General features: G+C 41.3%; 1 protein-coding gene across 4 annotated transcripts in view; it reads right to left on the bottom strand.

Moving 5' to 3' along the window:
• CDIN1 (CDAN1 interacting nuclease 1) overlaps positions 1–19636 on the bottom strand; it is a gene marked incomplete at both ends in the record, with an annotated part of 215367 nt that overhangs the window by 43163 nt on the left and 152568 nt on the right. The gene's annotated exons all lie outside the window — the stretch shown is intronic.

The raw sequence follows: 19636 nt of genomic DNA, 5'->3' as shown, positions 1-19636 counted from the left end.
TAATTACATTCAATCGTGAACAATCTCTGGTAATACAGAAAAATACAACACTACAGCATCATTTAACGCTGTGAGCTTTGGCTGTGGCACTACTTTCTGAAACGGACTCTCACTGATGGTCTAATTCCACCCCCATACCTCACCTGCTCTGCTAAAATTGATTTCTGCTGCAAGTGAAGTAAAATCACAACAGCATTAGCTTCACCGATATAGATTTTTCTCTTTTGTAAGTTAAGCTCAAAGGGCAGTAGTCCTGGGCTGTCATGGGGACTTCACAGTCAAGAGGGACCAGGATTCCAACGACTTGACTGTTCTGCCATCTTTAGCGGGGAGTTTTCTCTCATGGTGAAAGATGGCTACCAGGGCCCTAAATGGCAAGCCCACAATGGCAAAGGAGGCCATGCCTCCCTTCTTTAAGCACATTTTTCAAAAGCTGCATTGGGCGTTTGTGCTTATTATGTTCCACTGGTAGAAATTAGCCACGTGGACAGATCTGGCTGCAGGAGAAGCTCGAGTTTGGATGACCACAAACAGCCCAAACCGGGGACCGACGCGTTAAGGTTAGAAGGGGCGAGTGGGAATGAGGGTCAGCCAGCAGTTTCTGTGACAGTATTGGAAGTGTTGGGCTAGATATAATGAAGATGAATACTTTACCGGAGGAAAAGCTTGTTTTGGATACAGTGGAAGCTTCGGGTGGGGATAGGGGTACAATGAAAAAACAAAAAGATTCTAAGTTGCAGATAAATGTAAACTTTTTTTTCTTTTTGGTGGTACTGGGGTTCCTGGAAACCCTTCTACCCCCGGGCTACACTCCCAGACCTATTTTTTAAATACTTTTTTGTTTGGAAACAGGGTCTCTTAAGCCAGCGCGGCTGGCTTCGAACCTGCGCAATCCTCCTGTATCCGCCTCCCAAGCGCGGGGATTACAAGCGTGCGCCACCATGCCTGGCTAAATGCATACTTTTTACAGTATGACCTATTACTTTTTTATGCCTATTAAATATCTCATAGAACAGAAGCAAAAGCTCTGAAGTCTAGATGGCAGAAGACAAATGCATATGTACAAGCTACCTTTATTTATGTTTGTTTCCATGTTACTAGACGACTGGTTAAATGAGTCTTTTAGCATCCTGAAAACAGTTGTTGTTTTTAAAGTGAATATTAAAAGGAAAAAAAGCCCAGAACTACTACTAAAAGTCACGCCATGGTGCAGAAAATATAGGTGTCACAGCTTTATGCATTTATAATAAAGTAGGTTTCACAATGACTTAAAACCACCACCATCAACAAGAATAAAACCACACAACAAAAACAGAAATGGTGTTTGGGCTTTGTGTATAGTGGACTTCTGGTTTGGCTACTTGGCTCTGCTTTATAAGAATGCAGGTAAAGTAACATGCAAAATACACGCTTTCCTCTAAGTGTCAGTTCACCTGACTCCCCCCTCACCCGACCTTTTCTTGTCGGAAGCCTGGGTAGATGGGCTGATTCGGTGGGATGAGGGCCGTTTTCATTCAGATACAGAGAATGTATACCGAGAGTTGTCAGACTGATACAGGCTACCCCTAAATGCACACACACCACAGCTGCATGTCTCCTTAGCTGCCAGCGTCCCTCCACTTTGCCACCTGGAAGTCACAAATTCTGGAAAGAGTATCTAAATAAGGAGTAAGCTGGTTGTGGCAGAGCCAGACGTTCAATGTTTTCTTGAAGTTAGGTTGACCTTTACAGAGAATACATATTTACAAGGTAGGAGGGAACTCCACAAAGCCTTGATGTTACTTCCCAAGCTCTGTAAACTCTTATGTGGACAGAGAGGGTGACTCTGGACAAAGAGAATGTTGTAGGCATGGTTTCCCATTACAAGAAGGGTAGAGAGTAGGGACGAGGTGTTCTGACATCGAGTGTCCCCAGAGAAACTGGATTGTATAGCATCCAGCCAGGTGAGGCCCTGCACTCATACCAGGGAGCAGAAGAAGAGTGTGGTACCCTAGGAAGCCCATGATCTTGATGAAGCCAACTATGATCTGGACTCTTGTGAGAGTGGCCCACAACTATGGGGTGGGGCTGTCTAAACAAAAGTCTAGCTGCATATGGTGCCAGATGCCTGTAATCCCAGTACTTGGGAAGCTGAGACGGGAGGATTTTTGCAGGTTCAGGACCAGCCTCAGAAACTTGGTGATATCCTCAACAACTTAGCAAGACCCTGTTTCAAAGTAAACAACAAAAAAGGTTAGGATTATAGCTTGGAGGCGGGCTGCCCCAGGTTCAAACCCAGTCAACCTCTCTGCCCCTCCCCCCCCAAAAAAAGGCCTTATGCTAATCACTTAAGCAAAAACTGCTGGGTTAAGTCAGGACATAACAACCAGCTTTATAAATAAATCTTATAGGTCTGAGCTACTTTAGGGATACTCTGCTTGCCAAAATAAAGTTCACAGTCTCAGGAAGGAGCTTTTCTTAGGTCCCTTACTAAGAAAGTACCTGCATGTAAATAAAATAAAGAGTGGCAAGTTTAAAGAATACAGAGCTGAAAACAGAGGAAGAGGAGAGGTGAGACGGCTTGCACATTTTCGTGTGCTTAGCACAAGGGCAGCCTTCCTACCAAGTGTAGCTTGGCCAGTAGATTCTAAACTTTCAAATCCTTTCATTGAAAGAGACTGAATATTTAAAATTTACTCTGTGGATAGGAGGTAGGAAACTCAGGTTGGTCCTCTTGGTATTCTGGCTGCAACAGACTTCTGGGGCCAGCCTGTGAGCTTAGCACGATTCCAGCACACAAGGAACTCCACATTCACAACTGCTAGTGCACTAGCAAAATTTATGAAGGTCACTCATTTGCAATTTGTGGCGATCACTATTTTTCCAATGAAAATAATGGGCCTCTTCAAGAAACTACAACCAGATCTCGCCTATCAGTATGCAGCTGTAACTGTTAGCGTCCTGTATAATTGCACAGACTTTTTTCCTAGAGGGAGAAGCAAACGGAAAAGGCACCGGCTGCAGATTGCTAGCCTGCTGCGTGAACGCAGGACCAGCAAGGGAGATGATGAAGCGCCTCCATTCCAGCTGCTGCCGCGGGATGGGGCTGCCCCCAAGAGCACCTTCCAGTGTCAGAGCTGCGTGGCTCCAGGAAACTTCCCTCCCTGACTCCATGACAGGGCCCCCTTGAAGTGTAGTAATGAAAGCTTATAGCACAGCTTCCTCTCCTTTTTGGCTCGTGGCAGTAAAGAAGAAAGACCATATCATCTGCTGGCTGATGAAAACTTGAATTGCTGTATTCTGTCACCAGATCATTTGGAGGAAAAATGATAAATGCCCTCAAGAAAGCCCTGGGATGGTGGATGGAAGTCGGAGGTAAGAAGAGCCAATGAGGTTTGTGACAACATTTAAGCCAGTTACTAGCAACGAAGCAATTATAAGTGCAGTGGCATCCAGCTCCAGTGACAGCCGTGGAGGAGGCACGGGGAAGAGCGCAGGGGGCCACTTGGGACCGCCTGAAACGTCTAGTGTCCTGAGCAAACCGTGACCTCTTCCAGAGCTCCAGGGCCAGAAAGATCTGGAATTATAAATTCAAATGGAAGGAGTTTCTAATAGAAGATGCTAACCGAGACTGAATGTACTACATCATGCAACTTTCTAACTCTAAGTGCCCTAGCTCTTGGTGATAGCTGGGGAAGGCACGGCTTATCACATGGGCGACAGCAAGGAGTCACAGAGTTAGAGGCAAGCACACTGAACAGAAACAGGGAGAGGAAAGCGGTTAAAAGGAAGAGCACGGAAACTGTCTAGGTAGAGCGAGGACGTCAACTTTGGGCCAGGGTGCCGAGAAGGGCAAACTCACACGCTGCCTGTACAAGTAACTGCTCCAACCTCCCAGTGAGAAGCAACTTGGTAACATGCACCAAGAGCCTAAAAACTCTGTGTCGCTTTGACTTGGGAAGCCTATTTTCTATATTATCCTAAAGAAATATTTATGGATGTGAAAATTGATTTAATGAAGTGTTAGTAGTAACAGTAACAACAACTAACATTTATTGCGTGTCCATATTTCCTTCATTGAAGGAAAAGCTTGGCCTGGAAGGAGGCTTCATGTGGGGAGGAAGGTGGGAAGTGAATAAACACTCAAAATTTCTGTGTAACAGATAGATGCATTATTTCTGCCTATTAAATAATTTTAAAGATGAGTCCGAATTTTTGAAGACTAGATGGTAGAAAACAAATGCATATGTACAAGCTACCTTAGTTTCTGTTTGTTTATACTTTAATAGTTAACTGGATAAGTGGTATGACAGTTTTTTTAAATTACATATTGAAAGGAAAAAGAGTTATCGTTAAAAGTCACATCAAGGCACAGAAAATACAGGTGCCGTGGTTTCATTCATTTATAGCACAGTGGATTTCACAAGGCAGAAGAAAAGAAAAATGATGACTGAAGGGCTAGGTGTGTAGCTCAGTAGTAGAGTGCTTAGCCAGCATGCTTGAGTCCTTGGGTTCAGTCACCAGATAGACAGATAGACAGACACCCCTCCCCACCCCCTGAACTGAGGCTACTGTGCTTTCCTTTTGTGTGTGTGTGGCACTGGGGGTGGAAACCAGAGGCTTTCTACCTCCAGGCTATACTCCCAGACCTATTTCATACTTTATTTGGAAACAGGGACTCACCAAGTTGCTGAGAGCCTGACTAAGTAGCTGAGGCTGCCTTTGAACCCGTGCGATCCTCCTGTCTCAGCCTGCCTACCGCGTGGATTACAAGTGTGCGCCACCACGCCCGGTGGCTACTGTGCTTTCTAGATCCTAACTCATTTCATCATGAGGATGTTCTTTACAGTATTGTTTATGGTGACTTCGTAAATATGAGTTGGAATTACAATGCTTTTATGTCCTTTTATCTGGAACTCTTAAGACTTTTAGAAATCAACATGTATTATTACAGAAAGAGCAGCACAATTTATTTTATTTTATCGGATGAGTTTTTTTTTTTTAATAGAAAACAATTTTTTTTTCCACGAGGGGAAAAACTATTTGGCTGAGCCAATATTCGTAGGGAATATTGGGCATATCTCCAGAGTGATGCAAATATGAGAAAGACTCAGCCCAGGCACAGACATAAAAGACCAAAGGATCCAAAACAGAGAATTCCTGTTAGCAGGCTGCGTTTACAAGAAGACCAGGGCACACATGCGGCCCACAGCCTGGGGCATTTGGGCCAGTTCTCCTTTGTGCACAGGGAAGCAGGACACAGAGGTAAATGGTGCCACTCTGCTCCCTCCTCCTGGGGCCACTCTGTTCCCGATGCCCCTGAGCCAACTGCTGGTGTCGGTGTCCTGCACCCCTCGCTGGGTCTTGTGTGGTGGAATGCCTATTCTGCTTTCAAAGAAAGAAAGCCCCGAGCAAACACTGAGAACCCTCAGGCCACTCGAACCCACTCAAATAAAGTGGATGTGTGGGCAATTGCTTTCATTGGGCGTAAGGAGAACTCTCCATCCTCTCTCACCCCCAAATAAAAGCATAAACAAAAACCATTTGTGAATGTTTCCTCTGGATAGGTTCCTAGCTTTTCTGAATGGGGCATTAAGTGATGTGTTTAGTTAGGTTTGACAATTATTAGTGAAGTCACGTTTTAAGCTATACTGAGAAATGTAACATATATTAATATATTTGTACAATATGTAGAAAGAAAACTTTTCCACACGAAGACAAAACTTATGAATCATACAGTATAAGTACTGGATGTACGTTCTTCTTTGGACAGCATTAAAAACATCCTGTAGCTTAAATTCTTTGAAATCTTCACAAGAAAATCCCGACTGAACATAAAGGTGATGTATTTACCAATGTAAAGGCTCTTTACGAAGATCTGGGGGGGAGGGCAGGGAGCAAGACTGCTGCAAGTGCCCAATATATATTTAATTTATAACCTTTACATGCCTCTAGATCCTCAGTAGTCTAGTTTTGTATAAATTTCCTCATCCTGTCTCTCCTCATCTCACGAAGGAGGAAAGCAAGGCGCGGAGAGGCAAGGTCCCTCATCCAGTTTAGAAACTTGCCCTGCGGTGTAGAGATTGTTCTAAAGAAAATAAAACCAGAAACTCAAGCCAACAGGAGTGCCGACGTATCACGGCGCTGCCTAACGCACTTGAGCTACGTGTCAGCTGCGGAGGCACAGGGTATGGGCGAGGGAGGCAGTTTAGTCCTTAAGCCCCAGTTTCCTAGTTCGATACTGACGGAAGTCTTAGCCCATGAACAGTAGTACTGTCCTTTGTTTCTGGCCAATGGCGGACGAGAAAGCAGTTTGCTGGGGTCCAAGCCAAGTGGCGACAGCGCCCCGGTCAAGAGCTAACCATCCTTGACATAGGGCTGCCGGCACTGTATTCTATGGCCAGCTTTTGCCCATCTCTCAATATGCCGCTGACTGAAACTCACACGGGCTCTCCTTGGCTAGGCCTCCATAACCTTAACCATGATTCCTGCCGTGTAAAACAGAGCAGAGATTTAGGGTGACAGAGCTCTGGTTGGTCGCTGTGAAGCGTGCAACGGCAACACGACTCTGAGCGCCACACGGCCGTTATGAAGTAACTGACCTACCTGAAACTGCTACCATGGTTCACAAATTTATTGTCAGGTTCCAGCCTCTAGCTGTTCTCTGATTGTTCTAAATACTTGACAAACTGAAGCCTTTTCACTTTCCGGTGAAATTGCCTCATCTCCCTGTCAGAGCGCCATGGGGGACTCCATTACTTTTCTGACTTCTCTCCCCTCCTGACAAGTCATTTAGCTGGCTTCTTGTTGTGAAGGCTGTCCATGTCAAATTAGCCAGGGCCCCTATTGTCCTTATTACCACTCGAAAAGCCATCATGAGTAATGCTACGGGGTCCCTCAGTTGTCATCATTTGTCAGAAAGAAAGGGAGTGTGGTTACATATAGCTGACAGGTAATTTCAGTGTCTACAATTACCCCAATTAGTCTTGTCATAAACAATTCGATAAATGCACACCAATACAAACAGATAAACACACTGAGGTCTCTCACTATTAATGCCGGGTAATGGGTAAATCAGTGATATGATACTATATTTTATTTATTTATTTTTAAGCCATCCTCAGCTGTGAGCTGGCACTTGCTACCTGGTCAGCACAAATTGTACTATCTACTTTCATTAGCTCATCACCAAGAGGAAATCTGAAAGGCTGTGACAAAATTCATTTAGAGAGAGGGGGCGAGAGCAGATTGTTATAACACCTGCTTTAGGCACGGATCTGATGAAGGTTTCCTTTTGTCAGTTCTGAGCAACCCTGGGCTTTCATGTTCTCTACTTCCTGTTAAAACACCAACATAGGACATACAGTGGACGCGGAGAGGAGGTAGACAAATTGTATCCATACTGAAATTAGGAACGTAATTTGGAAAAAACGAACTGAGAAAAACTTACTACCAAATGTACAAGTCAGCAACCATACATTAAAAGATTGCGGACCACAGAGTCACATGTAAAGTTAATACAGTTCTCTTTGCTATAGGATCTATTTTCAAACTATACCCTAAGACTGTGTGTGTGCGTGTGTGTGTGTGTGCGCATCTAAGACTATATATATATATATATATATATATATATATATATGTATATATATGCACTAAGACTACACACACACACACACACAGCTTGTCAAGTTTGGTGTCAAAGTTATTCATTTACTCCAGTCTTCATATGGATGGATGTGTTTGCTAACAGCGTCGATGCTTCTTCTCCTTGCTGGCCTTGGCACAGGAGTGAGGAATCCCTGATAAGTACGGCACACCACTTGTCTCTTATATTCTTGAAATTCCAGGGATGAACCTGTTTTAACACAACACCCTCTAGGAGCACTCTTCAGTTACTCTTTTCAACCCCAAGTGAAGCATCGTTAAGTCCGCTCCTGTGATCCACATAAATAAATGCTCAAGACTCAACATCTGTAGCGTCCAGTGCACCCTGTCTGTTTGCTGACCGCAATATTAAGTGATGGCTGAAAAACCCAACACAAGGATATTGTTGTAGGAAATTGCTCTTGGCAACTATTTGTTCAAGCTCAAGATTTTTTTTTTTTTTTAAACTAACACTAAGAACCCACCAGAAAATAGGACAGGTCTCCCTAATGAGTAATCTATTTTAGCACAGTCTTGTCTAGGCATGACAGTTTACTGAGAGGCTTGAAAAACTCGTAATTACCAGTGTTACAGGGCAATTAATGTATATTACACTGCACTACTCATGGCAGCAACTGTCATTTTCTCAATAAAAATGAGTACTCTTCAGCTAAAGGTGACATTAATTGGGACTTTAATGACTATGCAGAGGAGCCGAAGCCAAATATGAACAAAACAGCGATTCAATGAGCGACTTCAGAAACGAGAAAATTGTACTAAAATGAGATTAATTGCTGTTTAGAAAAAGGAAAGAACCTAAAAAGCTATTAAATTGCAGGGTTTGGGTGCCCGGGTGATGGTTGTGATGTTAATCTTGCATTCTCACAGCAGGCAAATACTCACTAAATTCAGAGCCTTTTGACAGCAGGAAAAATCATGTATGCTTAACTTCAATCCATCAAAAATATATTTCAGCTTTTATCAGTGTTCTAAATACTTCTGCAATTTCAAAAATTACTGCTCCATTCCTTGGCTGTCACCATGCAAATGTGAACACTGTCAATATTGCTATGAAAAATCTCCCAGCTTCAAAAGGCCTACTTCAGTGATAAAGAAAGAAAAACGTGAAGATTAGAATTGCAAAACACACACTACTAATATAACAGAAATCAAACAATAAGAATTTAATGTTTAAGTTGTGGAAACTGCTAAAATAGAAAATGATGGGGTGGGCCTTCTTTTTTGGTAGAAAAATCAAAGAAAAATAATTCTCAAATCATTTTAAGGCTTACAACTTTAATTGATCATCCATCAACAATTAGGACAGAGTTTTGCAGCTTGACTTCAGGTGCTGGAATTGCTAATACCACTCTCTAGTTTCTGAAAGCCTTCCTTCTAGGTTCTTGAAAAATAATTATATAATTGCCTTTCTTTATAGCCTTTTCAAATATCATGATGACTGTATATACAAAACATAGCACTTAAACTTTGACATGTAAAAGAAGGGTAAACAGATTTGATAATGCTGAAGTTACATACTCTGTAACTTGAATCTTTCTTAAAAAAAATAAATAAATAAAAAGACCGACCAGCAACTCAGTACTTTCCCAAAGGAGGGCATCTTCAAGAAGTACAGTTTAGACAGAAAGGAAGCACTCACAATGGACACCCCCATAAAAAGATTCGGCCTGGCTTCCCAGCCCTGTTCACTTTCCCAGCGCATAAGCAATTCTGTGTGTTCTGCATTTTAATATTTAAAGACCCTTCTCATCTACAGTTTAGGTCAGGGCTCAAGACACATTAACACACATATAATTCTGGCCATACTCAAGACCACATCCACTAATGACAGGGGAAGGTGAAATAGTGTACTTTCCATCTCCAATCAATGATAAACCCTGTCTATTCTAAAAACCCAGAAATACAAATCCCCTGACTTCCATTAAGAAGACTGGTTATTGGCCACTTGTCTGCCAGAATAAACTTACAGGGCCACTGGGGGGAAGAGAAACCCTGGCATGCTCATGCAGGAGCCTGCAGTCAAAGACAGGATGTTCTGCTAAGTTTTACCCCTCTCAGCTGTTTGGTTCTCTGTGCACTCACTTTCTTGAGTTTTGAACCAGAGCAAGGCAATTTCTGTAAAACAAACTGTGCTCAGAGCTCAGCATTACCTGTTCCTCCTCTTCCTCCAATTTTTCCCTCTCTCTCTCTCCTCTCTCTCTCTCCTCTGTCTGTCTCTGTCTCTGTCTCTCTCTCCCTCTTATATCTAGACCTCTATGCTAACAGCACAATTCTTCCTCAAGGGTCTAACAAATGTCCCTTTTAGTCCCCTTTCTGGGAGGTGAAAAGGAGTCTTTGTTATTCATTGTGCCATTTCAAAAACTAAGCTTCTCTCATACCTCAAAAACAGCTTTATTTTAGAGACAAAAATTCGCCAAGCTCTCCCTAAAAGTCTTTTCAGGCTGAGTCCTTAGAGAAGACAGGTGCCTTTGGCTAAATTATCTCTACTGACGAACCATTCACATAAACAAGCTTGCTTCTATTTTAAAAAACAAGTACGTGTCAATAGTTTGATTCCATTTTGTCTATGCAAATACCATTGATAAAAATTTCAATGGAAGTTTTCAGGGAGTGGAAGAGTTCCAAACTAGGTATTGAAATGGGACTCAGGAATAAGATACTAATTCACCAAACTTGCCAAGAATGATCTAACCCAGGAGCCATACAAAGGCAACCGCAAACCATCTACATGATCCTAGATAATCCCTTAGACTGTATCTCTAGGATCTCATCTCCATGCTGCAGTTTACTGTGTGAGGCTCCATTTGGGCTCCAGGTCTCCCATTTAAAAATGGGAGCAACTTTGTCATGCTAAATTTGCTGCATGTGAACCAAGTGCTGAGCACTTGGCAGACACCACCGGCTCCAGGAATGTTAACGATTGGAGCTCTCCTTTAAGGGGGGGGGGGTCCTGAAATGAATTTACTGGATACTGTTGTTCAGTTGCTGAAATTCTTTGCCCCTCACAGTTGCCACACTGGTGCTGCTATGAGAAAAGGTGACCACGTTGATTCATGTGAAAGGCTCGTACAGAATAGCTGGAAGGGCTGCTTTCTCAGCTACAGCTCAAATTCCATTTTAAACTTCGTTATTAGTTTACACAAATATCGTAGGTCTCTCTTCCAAAACACTACTCCGTGGCTTAAGTTTCTTATTTGGGGCCCTCTTAAGATTGAAATTGACCACAGTGTCCATCAACCTCACAACTGACAGGCCATATTTAAGCTGGGAAGAGTGACAAGTTACAGGGGCTTTTTTTTAAAAAAAAAAAATCAATTCCAGGAGATTAGTAAGATGCGTTTTTAGATACATACCCTCAGAACATTATAAACTCAGCGAGAAGCCAAACTGGAATATCTCAAGTTTGGAAGATGAACGATATTTTGATGTGCCAAGGCTAATACATTATATGTTTCCAGTCTTACTATTAAGACCTGCAGCAACTGTTTTAAGAGATGAGTAGAAATGAAACAAATGGTAAATGTTTATTCAGTCATACAGTTTTGAGAGAAAACAACTGTTAATTTGCATTAGCTTGGGATCACTTAGCAGACTGCTTTTTAAGAGCCATCACCTCTCAGCAACCCATAAAAGAAGACGCGTTCATTCTCTCTCTTTCTACCTGCTCCAGCTATGCAATATTTAATTCAAATTTACCTTCTTCTACTCATCAAGCAATGTTCACCAAATTAAAAGCCACTTCAAAGTAGATCACATTCTTTTTCAGTTAGGGTATAGAGGACAGAATTCTTGGCCAAGCACCTGAGGGTCAACGTGGACCCTCATCCATTCCATCTTGCAATATAGATCATTCTAGAATGGGAGACTTTGAGTCACTGAATAAATTATATTTAATATCACTTTTGGGTAACTGGGATGGTTATCCTGCCTAAATAATAGCTTGAGGCCCTATATTTTTGGGAAACAGACCTAAGCTAATATAAATGCAGGTAACTCTTATTGTGGAGAGTAGTCTACTCTGATTTTCCTGGTAATTAACTTTCACCATCACTTAAAGTGAATTATAAAAGGAAAGGCAAGGTACTTAGATGGCCCTTGCAGGGTCTGTGTACAAACAAACAAACAAACAAACAAACAAACAGGTGTACAGTCCTTCATCTTTCTGCAACCCCAGAGTTGGCAGTATATGGTAAAGATTCCTACGGTATCTTCCTTCTCCATCTTTTCAGAATTTTATGACTCAAGTAAAAAAATAATAATGAAGAACTTCTTTGCAGGAAAGATCAATTAACCATGGATGAAAGTGGGAATAGAAAATTCTTAGAGAATGGATAAGAAGACCTAAAAAAAACTGGGAAACAGGTTTTGAATTAAGATAAATGACCTGAATATGTTGGTACCTAACGTGCTGACGTGAGACAGGGACCAAGAAAATCCACCACAGCTGCACACTAGGGAGGGTGGGAGTGATGGGAGTAAAGGAAGAGATCATCGGGTCCCTGTCTTCATCTGAGTCCGTGTTTAAACACAGATGCTCCCTCTGTCCATGCAGGGGCCACTATCTGGGAAGGGCCAGTAACAGAAATCCCTGTCGTGAGGAGTGACCCAGGGGAGAGTACACGCTTCTGATTCCAACTGAGGGCAAAATGTGGAGGCAAAGCCACTCGAACAGTGATATGTATACACACTTGCTTTTTCACAGTATAACAACTGGACACCAAGGTTAAAAGCTCTGGGAAGTCTTTAACCATAAATTTCTTCTTCCTCAAAATATTCACTCTGAGCCTCTACCTTTTCTGTTGTTTGATTCTATTTTTAGTTGTTTGCCTACCTGCTAGGCAAAGCCTGAAAGGTCATGAAAGACTAGGAGCATTAAAACAAGATCTTTCACTTACATTCTCAGACTGGAATAGGAATATAGGTCAAGCATCCTTAATCCACAAAGCCTGAAATCAGCAACTTCTTCAGTGCCAACATGAACTTCAGATTTTGGTGCCTTTCAGATATTTTGAAGTGGAGATGGTCAACTGGTATGACATTAGATTGTAATATGATATTAGATTCTATGATATCTTATATCTGAAATACTGCTGTCCCAAGCACTTAAGATACAGGATAATCAACTTACATTTTCGTTTTTGTCCTATGCTTTGTTTTAGGGTCTTAAATTTCATTCTTTACTCTTGGTAAACTATTTTTCTTCCCTTTCATAATTTTGTACATACATACGTTTTCTACTGACACTGAATTACTAACTGCAACAGTTCATAGTCAAATTAAATGTGGACCCCTCCACTATGGTGGTACTGGGCACTGTTAAAAGAATATTATTTTCAGGAATACTTTGGTGAATCTACAGCATTAAGAAATGAGGTGCAGATGGGCATGGTGGTGCATGCTTGTAATCCCAGCATTTGGGAAGCAGAGACCGGAGGATCGTAGTTCGCAGACGGCCTCAGCTACTTAGTGGAGCCTTTTGCAACTTAGTGAGATCGTGTTTCAAAAATAAAAAACACTGAAAAATAGGGCTAGGGGGTGTAGCTCGGAGGTACAAGGCCCCTGGGTTCCATTCCCAGTACCACAAAAAAAAAAAAAAAAAAAGAAAAGAAATTAGGTGAGTCGGACATGGTGATGCACACTTTTAATCCCAGTTCTTAGGAGGCTAAGACAGGAGGATTGGGGTCCATGGACAGCGTCAGCTACTTAGTGAGGCCCTTTGCAACTCAATGAGAACCTGTTTCAAAATAAAGAATAAAAAATAGGGCTGGGGATGTCGCTTGGAGGTAGAAGCCCCTGGTTTCCATCCCTAGTACTGCAAAAAACAAAACAAAACAAAACAAAAAAAAACCCCATCTTCTCTCAACCATACATCAGCCCATTTTAAACCTATTAGTGATATATACATATATATATATGTATATATATGCTTTTATTAATATCAGAATAAAGTTCTTTATAAAAGCAAATACAAAGAACAACTGGTTAAAAATATTCATTCTGTGGATATTGATCTATAGTGTGAAACACCTAAATCAATCAGGCTGGGTTTTTATTTTCTAATATCAAATAAATTCTAGAGGTTTATTTAATTTTGTAGGAATAAACAGAAAATAAAAAAGTTGTGGTTTGGGCATTTTATATTATCAATAGGTCAAATATATTTTCTTGTCTGATGAAAAAAAAATTTTTTTTTAACCTTTGGGTTGTCCACCCAACTGGCCTCAGAGCTCCAACTATGGGTCTTCTTGGCTTTCAGGTACTTACATCCCTTTCACAAGATGAACTATAAAGCTGGGCCACTTTTAGAGTATACCTGTGAGTCTTAAAATGCTCTGGAAGTAGTGATTCAGAAAATGGAAGAGATTCTTCAATTGGCCAAACAGCTAACATCCTTAAGAGCATCCTCTCTTGGAATGAGGACAGCTGGATGAGAAGCCTTTCCTTCTGCACACCGAATTCAAACTGCTTCTACCCTACTGCCACAGTACTGGGCCTGTGAAGCCACCAGTCACAACAAGCCCCCCAACCCCCGACCGTGAGCGGCTTGAGGGGAGGGCTCACATTCATCCTTGGATGCCTGGAACATAGTGAATGCAAAATCACAGCTGTTTGAATAATAAATGAGGACCTCCTGGCTCTGACACTAGTGACTGAATCTTGGACAAGTCACTTTATCCTTCTGGGCCCTCACTTGCCTATCCATTAAAATGCTTTCCATTTCCTAGAGGAATGGTTAGGCTCAAACGAAAGAAGGAGCGTGGACGTGGATGTGCTGCAGCGATTCAGGAGTTTAATACAGTTGTGAAGTGTGAGTGATAATTGCCATGTGGCTTTATACAGCAGAACAGCACGCTTTGGCGGGATGCTAGAGAAGAGGGAGGTACCCAGTGGCCTCAACAGTTTTCATCATAAGAGGCAAACAAATCGAAGTTTCTAAGAATTCTAAGATGTCGGGTCACACCCACAGTTGTGGTTTTGTTTTTCCTTCCAATCTCTTCTCCCCGCAGTCTCCCAAGACCATCACTCCAAACCCTTACACAGGTCTTTCCTACACTCTGGATCCTGCTCAGGAAGAAGGGGCGCTCAGGGGGTGGATCTGGGCCTTTGGACACTTAGGCACTTCCAAGATGGCGGCATGCTGCTGCTGCAGAAGGCATCCTGGCTCAGCAGAAAGGCAGGGCTGCTGAGGTGGCCACAGGACAGGTGGGGCCCAGCCCCCACCTCCCGTACCCATGCCCCTCTGTTCTCAGACTCCCTACTCCTTCCCAACATCTGTCCTCCCCGCGCTCCAGGGCCTGGTGTAAAGAACATAGACAGGAGAAAATCAGAGTGAGGAAAGAACACTCGGATGGTTAAGTCACAGATTCTCTAGGGCTATTTGGGATATACTAAGTGGATCTACCAGAAACACACAAATCTACTTTTAAATTTAAGTCTTTAATAAGAACCACTGTTCAAGTATTAATGTTATAATAGCTCCCCCATTCCTAATGTTCAGAGTTACTCACAGAGATGGCTGGGTTCAGACTCAGTGGTGCCAGATATTTCACAAGACAGCACTTATCTAGTGTAGAATGCGTCATTTCCTTAGACGGCTGGATGATCTGAGAACCTGTACAAGTAACTGAAACTTCAGACATTCTTAATTCCCTACGCCAGGCATTGCAGGTGAAGTCAGTCCAGGGGATTATTTTAAGCCAGTTAAGGTACACAAGCACATTGTTTGCTTTTGGTTATCTGGTTTGTAATCACAAACTAAAAATCCATTTATAATGCTGTACACAAATGCTGTGTTTATAACAGTATCATAGGCTGGTTGCTTGAAATTTTATCCATTAAAATTAAGAACAGAAATCCAACTTAATGGTCAAAGACAACCAGTAACAAAATGGCTAAATTACAGTTGTCAAACATCATATGATGTGTGTATTTCCGTTTTTTTTTTTTTTTTTGGCACAACAATGATTAAAACTAAAGAGATATGAATGAGTATTTATGGCTTTCTATTGAAAAGCCCTACTTACATAGCATTTATTTCAGGTCAAAAATCATGTGGCCATCTCTGCGATGGCCTGGTGACTTTATATCCTCTTGTCAAACCTCAGCAGTTTTATTTGTAGTGACATATGCTGGAGAAGGTTGGAGGTTAGAGTTGATAGGAGGGGCAACAGGAAAATCAACTCACTCCTTTCAAGAGATTACAACCTTTAACATATTTGCGTCTGTCGGCAGTTTCTGCAGACTTTACAAGTCTGTGGTTGGTGATGTTTTCATAAAACTGATCCTCAAATCAGAGGTCAGCTGGATCCAGTAAATGTTCTTTTACTGTGACATAATCCCGAGTGGTTAACACACTCCCAGTTTACTGCTGTTCAATTTTTAAAATTTAAATCTAAAGCCAAAAAAAAAATCTATTTGTCAAGCATCCAAAGTCTGGGAAAAGTGAAATTACTAAGCTGTAATTCACTATGTGATTTCATAAACAAAGAAGCAATTATTTTAAGAGGGGAGGGGGAAAAAAGAAAAAAAAAAAGACAAGGAGAAAGAGAATGGAAAATGAAAGCCCTCAGCTGGAGGTGAAGTCCACGTGGGCTGTTGAGTAAGAAGACATTTTATCAGTATGCTGGCTTCTGTCTCCCAGCAGTGTTCAGATTCCTAGCAGTCTTACACTGAGCAGAGCAGGATGTACGACTATGGCTTCTGCACCACAGCAGAGAATTACGACAGTCACAAGCTAAGACCCAGCAGTGTCTGCAAAAACTTTTGAGTGCAATTCCTCTGCTTGGCACACACTTATTTTACTCATGGTTAGCTCTCATGTTAAACATGTCTAGTTGCCCTTTACAAACTATAGATTATATGCCAGGCACTGTAATATATTAGAGTTTACTCAATTGTCATAAGAATCTAAATTGTGCTAATTTTGCAGAGGTGGGAAAAAAATGAGAAAAATCAAAATATCTGCTCAAGGGCACAGAGTAAGGGAATCAAACTCAGTCCCCGACCTCCAATTTGTGTCCTTTGAACTTGGCTATATGTGTTGTGCACTCTAAGTTGTGATCAAATAGTTTCTAGACTATTCCCCTCCATGGTTGATTTTTTTTTTTAAATCATCATTTATTTTGGCTCTATACAGGAGCAAGGGAACAAGACCCAGCATGCAGCAATTTCAGGACTTGTGTTAATGCAGTATGTGGTTGCAATGTGTCTAAAAAATACTATTGGCGACTACTAATAAGAAAAATATTTTGGTATTTAAAAAATTCTTTATGTCTAGGTGAGAGACAACAGTTATATAATATTGAGCATTTGTGAAATTAAAATGATTCCTCTCCTAAGTGTTAACTCAATTTGTTTTTGCATTTAAAGGCTTACCTAACTCACAGATGACACAGTTCAACACCAACTGACCTAAATCCCATCGGGCCTCAATTTCCTCACCTGTTAAATTAAATTGTATCTCTTAGTGATCTTGGCTAGCTATACAAAGGCTCAAAGTCTATGATTTGTTTATTTCCCCTCAGCTTAATTCTAATGATTGAGCTCACAAATTTTTTTAAGGAAATAAACACTTTTATGAGTGAAGGCAAGAGGAAAACACGACTTTGAGAAAACTTCATTAATAAAAAACATTATAAACACTTCCCAAACATTGCTGCTGATTATTTAAGATGAGATTGTGGGTTAATATATCTGTATTTTTATTTATTTTATATTTTATTTATTTTGGTGGTACTGGGGATGGAACCCTTCTACCTCTGGGCTACATTCACAGACCTATTTTATATTTTTATTTGGAAACAGGGTCTCTTAAAAACCAGCGAGGCTGGCTTCGAACCTGCGCGATCCTCCTGTCTCAGCCTCCCAAGCGGAGGGATTACAAGCGTGTGCCACCACGCCCAGCAATATATCTATATTTTTAAATATCCTAACTGCTAAGAAAATAACACCACTTTGTTATTTAAAAATATATTCCACAAAAAATTTCTGGCATAAAATGTTCTACTTTTCAGCACTATTTAATTTTCCTTTGATCACAGAGCGTCTGGCTTGTACGTACATGCAGGTATATAAACACATATATGCATCATGCAGATTGCAGATAATTTTATGCCTGTTTGTTTCTACTGGACACAGATGGCCCATTAAGGGAAAGAACAGAGAACTTCAGAAATCAGAAGCTCTTGGCTCCAGTACTAGTGCAACAGGTTGTACTCCAAAAAAGACCAGTGGTTTAAAGGTACACAGTAGTCTGAATTCGATCACTCCTATTATTAATACCTTGTTTTCCAACTCCTATTCAACAGAGAAGAGGACAACATGTGTCCTTAACATCTCACATATGTTTCCTTTTTCTACTAAAGCACTTCTCTTCCTTTGCCATTTCACACTTGAATTTTCGCAGACACCTCCCGCTTGGCTTTCCTGTCCACTTTCTGAAACAAAGCCTTCAGAAACCAACCACCTCTAACTGGCCTTCCACACAGTGGTTTAACAAGATTTCTAAATATCAAACATCATCATACCATACATGTTCTCAAAAAAAAAAAAAAATCCATCCGTGGCCCAGAGACTCTAAGTCTGTGGCATACAGAAGGCGCTTCTGTGTCTGGCTCCAGCGCCTACACTCCTGGTGGGAGAAAGTCCGCAGCTTCCTCTCTCTCAGGCATCCATGCTCTGCAGGCGTGCTCCTTCTGCTCATGACGCCTTCCCCACCACCTGGCCCCAACCTTGAGCTGAGGTGTGGACGAGTCAGCCTTGAAGGCACATCTCTATTGCAGTAACTTACTTTCATAACTGTTGGCTTATTGGTCTGCATTCCCTGTTAGACCCAGCTCATGGGGAGCAGAAACTCTGTTTTGAGGGAATCTTTGTATTCGGAACTAGCATGGTACCTGGTTTATAGCTGGCTCTTAGTAAACTTTGTTCCTTGGCTATGTGACCGATGAGATAACATGAATGGAAGGCTGAGTATCTCTTAAAAGTCTATTAAGAATTGTGTTATAGGCAAATCTCGTGCCTCTTATTTTAATTTCCAAATATGTACATGCACTTCAAATTATTTGACCTTCTTCTTGAAGCACATTTTGCCATTTAGAGCCCTTAACCTCTAGCCCCGTCTGTATAGTGGGATGATTTGGGTAGGTGGTGAAATTTTAGATGAAAGTAAATAAATGATTTTCACAATTTTAGAAAAACTTCTATAGAAAATAAAAAATAACTTTTTTGCGGTACTAGGGATTGAACCCAGGGGTATTCTATCTCTGAGATAAACCCCTAGTCCTATTTTTTAATCTTTATTTTGAAATAGGGTCTCTTTAAGTTGTAGAGGGCCTTACCAAGTAGCTGAGGCTGACTTCAAACCTGAAATCTTCCTGTCCCAGCCTCCCAAGTACTGGATTACAAGCGTGTGCCACCACACCGACTTAATGGTAACTTTTCTAAATTACTATTTTAGAAACTATCTCTCCCGATGGGGGTGGTGGCACATGCTTGTAATCCCAGCATTTGGGAGGCTGATACAAGAGGATCGTGGTTCACAGACAGCCTCAGCTTAGTGAGGCCCCTTGCAACTCAGTGAAACCTCGTTTCAAAAAAAAAAAAAAAAAATTAAAAAAAAAAAAACTGGGCTGGAGGTATGGCTTGGAGGTAAAAGGCCCCTGGGTTCCATCCCCAGTACTTAAAAAAAAAATTATATTTCCCTGAAAATGATGCTTTTTATTTAAAAAGTAACACACACACACACACACACACACACACACACACACACACACACCTTAAAATATCCGGGAGCATAAGAATATCAAGAATTCCTTTAATCCAAAACCTTAACAAGTTCATTAAAAATTAGGTTAAAAAGTTCACTTAAGAACTCAAGTGCGGCACAATGATACACAGGATGTTTATAAGTGTTTTTGTGTCCTATGTTTTAAAAAATTTAACAAATACTATTTTAAAATGAGTAAATACAAGTCAATTCTAAATACACATT

This window comes from Muscardinus avellanarius (assembly GCF_963383645.1).
Source record: "Muscardinus avellanarius genome assembly, chromosome: 12".
Classification (NCBI taxonomy): domain Eukaryota; kingdom Metazoa; phylum Chordata; class Mammalia; order Rodentia; family Gliridae; genus Muscardinus; species Muscardinus avellanarius.
Note: the sequence above shows the minus strand (reverse complement) of the source record. Positions and strands in the feature narration are given on the sequence as shown.